The sequence below is a fragment of the Leuresthes tenuis genome, unplaced genomic scaffold (genome assembly GCF_036924035.1).
Source record: "Leuresthes tenuis unplaced genomic scaffold, fLeuTen1.0.hap1 SCAF_178, whole genome shotgun sequence".
In the NCBI taxonomy this organism is placed as follows: Eukaryota; Metazoa; Chordata; class Actinopteri; order Atheriniformes; family Atherinopsidae; genus Leuresthes; species Leuresthes tenuis.
Window position 1 is genome coordinate 1 of NW_027325532.1, and position 7,669 is coordinate 7,669.

Consider the following 7,669-nt stretch of genomic DNA (forward strand, 5'->3'; position numbering starts at 1 on the left):
AGCAGACTTTTGGGATTTTATCAATAAAATGAATTCCTTCACTCAAACTATGTTAAAACTGCTTTGTCCTTCATATTTACCATGTCTTGAAAGATTTAAACAAAAAAACCAACGTTGTACTTTGCAGTAAAAGAAATAGCAAATCTAAAGTTTCAGGAATCCGAGAATAAGCTTACTTTCATGAGTTCTTCACGATTTCGGATTTTGCTATAAAATGAATTCCTTCACTCAAACTAAATTAAAACTGCTAAACCGCTAATCTGTTACATGTAAGGCAGATGTCAAATTCACCGAATTAGGATTATTCGGTATTCGGCCAATCGAGCTGTAGCAGCTTCGGTAAAAGAGTATAAGTTGAAGAGTTTGTGAATAAAGGTGTGCGCACACATGGTGAGCTGTAGGAAAATAGGCAGGGAGCAATGCCGACTGGGGTATATGTTCTTGTATGTTGTCTGACTGTTTGATTTGAATGTGTTGTGTAAGTGTCCTGTTGAATGTTACATGTTTGGGCTTTGACACTTCACGGTGGTTGTTAACTGTGTGGTGTGTCCTGAAATGTTATATGTTTGGGCTCTGTGACATGCTTAATGCTTGTCAGTAGCTACCCACTTATTCATATATAGCAACTGACAACATAAGAAGTCTGGACATACTTTGATAGTAGTTGTAGAAGTATCCTTATTGATAATAGATAAACTAATTCATAGTGATAGAACAGTAGATGAACAGGTGCCTGCACATGTCTCACGAAAATAAAATGGATGTATGATTGCTGACGGCAGAGCAATACTGCCAAACTTATGAGTTCTTGTGGCAAACTTGATTCAGTGTCTTGACGTGTATACGCTGTTTCGCTGACTTGATTGTCACAAGAAACAAAGTGTGTTTGATAAGATCCGACCATTTTATTACGGGAGGATCAGTATGTATGGATTCTGATGTGACTGATAAAACCCATTCGTATCTTAAGCACAATCTAATACGTGAGACAACGCCCTGGCACACGATAAAAAAAAAAAGAGAGAGCGGTTTTGTGTCCCCACAGTCCATAATGTAGAAAAGAGAGAAAAAAGCCTTTCTGATTTGGTGTGTGTGCTCACAGTGCAGAGTGTAGAGAAAAGAAAGCCGTTTTGGTGTCACGGGTGTTGTGACTTACACACACACATTTCTAAATTGAGAAAGGAAATTATTTTAGAGGAAGCACTAGAGTTTAGATCCAACATTTGTTGATAGGCATTCATTTATTTCTTCACTTTTGATAAAAATGATAAGACTGACCTAAAGAATTGGAGGCCCATCACACTTTTAAACTTTGACTGTAAACTTTTTAGCAAGGTTTTAACGACACGGATGTCCTCTGTTTTAGAGGAGGTAATTCACCCAGACCAGGCTTGTGCCATCTCAGAGAGACAACTCACCGACAGCCTCAAACTGATTCGAGACATCATTGATTACGCTAGAGACAGAAACACCCGGCTTGTCATCTTAAATTTAGACTTTGAAAAAGCTTTTGATCGGGTCTCGCATCAATATCTCTTTCAGGTGTTGCAGCAATCGAATAGGGCCCGATTGTTCCTACTTGGTGAGATTTGCTTGGTTGAGACGCTTGCTCCCCCCCCTTGCTCCTCGGCTGACCAAGTAGGAACAATCGGGCCCTATTCGATGGCTGCCTTGTCTTTTACTCTGTGCAAAAGACAAGGCAGCCACAAACACCACGGGAACACCGTATTGAGGCTTTGTTCTGACCACTCATTCGGTGTCGCGTTTCTTTCAAGCAATTCTCCCGGTTAGCCCACACTCGGCTCGCTTCCAGAGCTGTGTTAAAGTCTACTTCGCATTCACTCTCTTTTCTCAGCAGATTAAAAGAAAGTTTCATCTTGGGCTCCCTGAAACTTCCATCCTGCACCGCTGTTTGCTTTTTCACAAGAGCAGAGAAGAGCGCACCGTTCCCAGCGGCACTGCAGTACTGGGTCGATGCTTGGAGTGAACGGAGCAAGCTTCTTTTTCAACTCCTATTCTTAAAAATCCATTTAATATGTAGTCCTCGTATAGAGGACACATTAAACTGATAAGAACAGATACTACACTTGATCTTAGCCAAAAGGCCGAGAAGCGATAACTGTCCACTGTTTCAGGTCCGAGGGCCCTTGCTGGCACAATGCGCACTTGTAGCAGTGTTCTTTTTATGGCCATAGGTGGCCAGAGTGTCACGTTGCACCTCCGCCCACCCGCTGCACTGAGCACTCTTCAGCCCTTTTAAATGGTATAACTTTGCACTCCCGCATGCTCCAGCAAGCACCATTCAAGCAACAACTTTGCACTCCAGCTTCGAACATCGGCACAATCGCAACAAGTAAGGCGACTCTACTCAGAGAAGTCACTCTGCACAGTAACAAGATTTCTTTTGCACAGACAGAAAGGGCTTCACCCGCAAAGGTAAAGCCTGCCAAAAATAGAAACAACTCATTAGTGCTGCTCTCCACGAAAGTCTTTAGTAAAAGGCGAAAGACTTGTATGTTATGAAGAGAAACCAGAGTACGATTATCCGTCACTGCGGGAGCAGGGCATCAGGCTAGTTGCCATAGCCACCTTCCCCATGGTGAGCGTTGCTTGGTTGAAACGCTTGCCCCTGTGCAATCGACAAGGCAGCAACAAAAACACCACGGGAACACCGTATTGAGGCTTTGTTCTGACCGCTCATTCGGTGTCGCGTTTCTTTCAAGCAATTCTCCCGGTTAGCCCACACTCGGCTCGCTCCCAGAGCCGTGTTAAAGTCTACTTCGCATTCACTCTCTTTTCTCAGCAGACTCTTGGGATTTTATCTATAAAATGAATTCCTTCACTCAAACTATGTTAAAACTGCTTTGTCCTTCATATTTACCATGTCTAGAAAGATTTAAACAAAAAAAAAACAACGTTGTACTTTGCAGTAAAAGAAAGAGCAAATCTAAAGTTTCAGGAATCCGAGAATAAGCTTACTTTCATGAGTTCTTCACGATTTCGGATTTTGCTATAAAATGAATTCCTTCACTCAAACTAAATTAAAACTGCTAAACCGCTAATCTGTTACATGTAAGGCAGATGTCCAAATTCACCGAAATAGGATCTAAGGGTATTCGGCCAATCGAGCTGTAGCAGCTTTGGTAAAAGAGTATAAGTTGAAGAGTTTGTGAATAAAGGTGTGCGCACACATAGTGAGCTGTAGGAAAATAGGCAGGGAGCAATGCCGGCTGGGGTATATGTTCTTGTATGTTGTCTGACTGTTTGATTAGAATGTCTTGTGTAAGTGTCCTGTTGAATGTTACATGTTTGGGCTTTGACACTTCACGGTGGTTGTTAACTGTGTGGTGTGTCCTGAAATGTTATATGTTTGGGCTGTGTGACATGCTTAATGCTTGTCAGTAGCTACCCACTTATTCATATATAGCAACTGACAACATAAGAAGTCTGGACATACTTTGATAGTAGTTGTAGAAGTATCCTTATTGATAATAGATAAACTAATTCATAGTGATAGAACAGTAGATGAACAGGTGCCTGCACATGTCTCACGAAAATAAAATGGGTGTATGATTGCTGACGGCAGAGTAATACTGCCAAACTTATGAGTTCTTGTGGCAAACTTGATTCAGTGTCTTGACGTGTATACGCTGTTTCGCTGACTTGATTGTCACAAGAAACAAAGTGTGTTTGATAAGATCCGACCATTTTATTACGGGAGGATCAGTATGTATGGATTCTGATGTGACTGATAAACCCATTCGTATCGTAAGCATAATCTAATACGTGAGACAACGCCCTGGCACACAATCAAAAAAAAAAAGAGAGAGCGGTTTTGTGTCCCCACAGTCCATAATGTAGAAAAGAGAGAAAAAAGCCTTTCTGATTTGGTGTGTGTTCTCACAGTGCAGAGTGTAGAGAAAAGAGAGAAAAGAAAGCCGTTTTGGTGTCACGGGTGTTGTAACTTACACACACACATTTCTGAATTGAGAAAGGAAATTATTTTAGAGGAAGCACTAGAGTTTAGATCCCACATTTGTTGATAGGCATTCATTTATTTCTTCACTTCTGATGAAGTTTCAACAATAAACAACAAACTTTGTATTATGAGAAAGAACCAGACTCATTCTTCAGGAATCCGAAAATAAGCTCTATTTTACGAGTTATGCACGAATTCGGATTCTCCTATAAAACCTTAACTCTAACCAAGTTAAGACTGCTTTGTCCTTCATATTTATTCATGTCTAATCAAGTTTCAACGATAAACAACGTTGTACTTTGTACTTCTTCAGCAATAAGCATCTCTCGACATATGACGAAATACAGATTTTGCTATAAAATTAATTCCTTCTATCAGCCTGACTCAAAACTGTTTGTCCTCCTTATTTATCCACTTCAAATCAAGTTTCAACAATTAAAAAAATGTTGTAGTTTGAGAAAAAACAACTTAATCTTAAGCAATCAGTAGGGTAAGAAAGGGTAAGAAAAGGTGCAAATGCCAACCATACATCACTAAAAGGTGGAGCGGAAGTATTCGGCCTCAAGTAGGTGCGAATGCCTGACAATGTATGATCAAAAGAGGGAGCGGAGGTTTTCGGCTGCAAGGTCTGAATGTCCAACCATAATTTGTAAAAACCGGGGAAGAAAAGGCTCGAAAGCCCGACTATACACCATCAAAAGCGGGAGCGGAGGTGTTCGGCTGCAAGTAGGTGTGAATGTTCGACCATAATTTGTAAAAAGCGGGTAAGAAAAGGTTCGAATGCCCGACTATATATTAACCAAAGCAGGAGGAGAGGTCTTCGGATAAGAGTGGGTGAGAATTTACAACCATAATCTATAAAATGCGGTGAAAAAAAAGGTGTGAATACCCCATAGAACACTAAAAGGTAGAGCGGAAGTGTTCGGCTGCAAGAAGGTGTGAATGTCTGACCATAGTTTGTAAAAAGCGGGTAAGAAAAGGTTCGAATGCCCGAACATACACCATCAAAGGAGGGAGCGGAGGTGTTCCGCTGTAAGAAGGTGTGAATGTCCGACCATAGTTGGCAAAAAGCAGGTAAGAAAAGGTTAAAATACCCGATTGTACACAATCAATAGCGGGAGCAGAGTTGTTCCGCTACTAAAAGGTGTGAAAGTCCGACCATGGTTTGTAAAAAGCGGGTAAGAAAAGGTGCGAATGCCCGACAATGTATGATCAAAGGAGGGAGCGGAGGTTTTCGGCTGAAACAAGGTCTGAATGTCCATCCATATTTTGTAAAAATCTGGGAAGAAAAGGCTCGAAAGCCCGACTATACACCATCAACAGCTGGAGCGGAGGTGTTCAGCTGCAAGAAGGTCTGAATGTCCATCAATAATTGCTAGAAAACATGGAAGAGAATTTTCGAAAATCAAACCGCACATGATCATAAGCGGGAGAGGAGGTGTTCAAATGCAAGAAGGTGTGAATGTCCACCCATAATTACTGCAAAATGGGTAAGAAAAGGTACGAATGCCCAACCATACATGATCCTAACAGGGAGCGGAGGTGTTTGGCTGCGACAAGGTGTGTATGTCCACCCATAATTAATGAAAAGATGGCAACAAGTAGGTTTGAATACCCATCATCAAAAGCAGGAGTGGATGTGTTCGGCTACAAGAAGGTTTGAATGTCTGACCATAGTTTGTAAAAAGCGGGTAAGAAAAGGTTCGAATGCCCGAACATACACCATCAAAGGAGGGAGCGGAGGTGTTCCGCTGTAAGAAGGTGTGAATGTCCAACCATAATTGGCAAAAAGCAGGTAAGAAAAGGTTAAAATACCCTATTGTACACAATCAATAGCGGGAGCAGAGTTGTTCTGCTACCAAAAGGTGTGAAAGTCCGACCATGAATTGTAAAAAGCGGGTAAGAAAAGGTGCGAATGCCCGACAATGTATGATCAAAAGAGGGAGCGGAGGTTTTCGGCTGAAAGAAGGTCTGAATGTCCATCCATAATTTGTAAAAATCGGGGAAGAAAAGGCTCGAAAGCCCGACTATACACCATCAACAGCTGGAGCGGAGGTGTTCAGCTGCAAGACGGTCTGAATGTCCATCAATAATTGCTAGAAAATATGAAAGAAAATTTTCAAATATCAAACTGCACATGATCATAAGCAGGAGAGGAGGTGTTCAGCTGCAAGAAGGTGTGAATGTCTACCCATAATTACTGAAAAATGGGTAAGAGAAGGTGCGAATGCCTAACCATACATCATCAAAAGAGGGAGCGGAGGTGTTCCGCTGTAAGACGGTGTGAATGTCCGACCATAGATGGTAAAAAGCGGGTAAGAAAAGGTTAAATTACCCGACTGTACACAATCAAAAGAGGGAGCGGAGTTGTTCAGCTAAGAGAAGGTGTGAAAGTCCGACCTTGGTTTGTAAAAAGCGGGTAAGAAAAGGTTCGTATGCCCGAATATACACCATCAAAAGCGGAAGCGGAGGTGTTCGGCTGCAAGATATTGTGAACGTCCGACCAAAGTTTGTAAAAAGCAGTTAAGAAAAGGTTCGAATATCTAACCAAACATAAGAATGAGTCTTTTCCGCTGTAGAATGCCCGACTATAGACCATCAAATGCGGGAGCGGAGGTGTTCGGCTCTGAGTAGGTGTGAATGTCCGACCATAATTGCTGAAGAATGTGTTAGAAAAGGTAAGAATGCTGGACCATACATCATCAAAAGCGGTAGTGGTGGTGTTCGGCTGCAAAAAGGTGTGACTGTTCGACTAAAGTTTGTAAAAAGTGGGTAAGACAAGGTGCGAATGCCTGACAATGTATGATCAAAAGCGGGAGCGGAGGTGTTCAGCTGCAAGAAGGTCTACATGTCCATCAATAATTGCTAGAAAACATGAAAGAAACTTTTCGAAAATCAAACCGCACATGATCATAAGTGGGATAGGAGGTGTTCAGCTGCAAGGTGTGAATGTCCACCCATAATTCCTGAAAAATGGGCAAAAAAAAGGTGTGAATGCCCAACCATACATCATCAAAAGCAGGAGTGGAAGTGTTCGGCTACAAGAAGGTGTGGACGTCCAAACAAAATATGTAAAAAGAAGTTAAGAAAAGGTTCGAATATCCAACCAAACATAATCAAAAGCGGGAGCAGAGCTGTTCGACTGCAAGTAGGTGTGAATGTCAGATCATAATTTGCAAAAAGCTGATGAGAAAGGGTGAGAATGCCCGACTATACATCATCAAATGCGGGAGCGGAGTTGTTCGGCTGTGAGTAGGTGTGAATCTCCGACCATAATTGCTGAAAAATGTGTTAGAAAAGGTAAAAATGCCGGTCCATACATCATCAAAAGCGAGAGAGGTTGTGTTCGGCTGCAAGTAGGTGTGAATGTCCAGCCATAATTACTCACAAACGGGTAAGAAAAGGTAGTATTGCCAGACCATATATGATCAAAACAGGGAGCGGAGGTGGTTCAGCTGCAAGAAGGTTTGAATGTCAAACTAAAGTTCAAATATATGAACAAAAGCGGGAGGAGAGGTCTTCGGATGAAAGTGGTTGAAAATTTCCAACCATAATGTATAAAATGCGGTGAAAAAAAAGGTGTGATAGAACACTAAAAGGTGGAGCGGAAGTGTTCGGCTGCAAGAAGGTGTGAATGTCCGACTATATTTGGTGAAAAGCAGGTGAAGCAAGGTCTGAATGCCCAACCTT

At 41.8% G+C, this 7,669-nt stretch overlaps 2 non-coding genes across 2 annotated transcripts; both read right to left on the reverse strand.

Moving 5' to 3' along the window:
* Positions 1 to 1,933: 1,933 nt before the first annotated feature.
* LOC140287935 (U2 spliceosomal RNA) lies at positions 1,934 to 2,117 on the reverse strand. Its single transcript, XR_011911878.1, has one exon. It is a non-coding gene; the product is annotated as a U2 spliceosomal RNA (small nuclear RNA).
* A 308-nt stretch (positions 2,118 to 2,425) lies between these two features.
* Positions 2,426 to 2,539, reverse strand: LOC140287931 (U5 spliceosomal RNA). Its single transcript, XR_011911875.1, has one exon. It is a non-coding gene; the product is annotated as a U5 spliceosomal RNA (small nuclear RNA).
* Between the last annotated feature and the right edge of the window lie 5,130 nt (positions 2,540 to 7,669).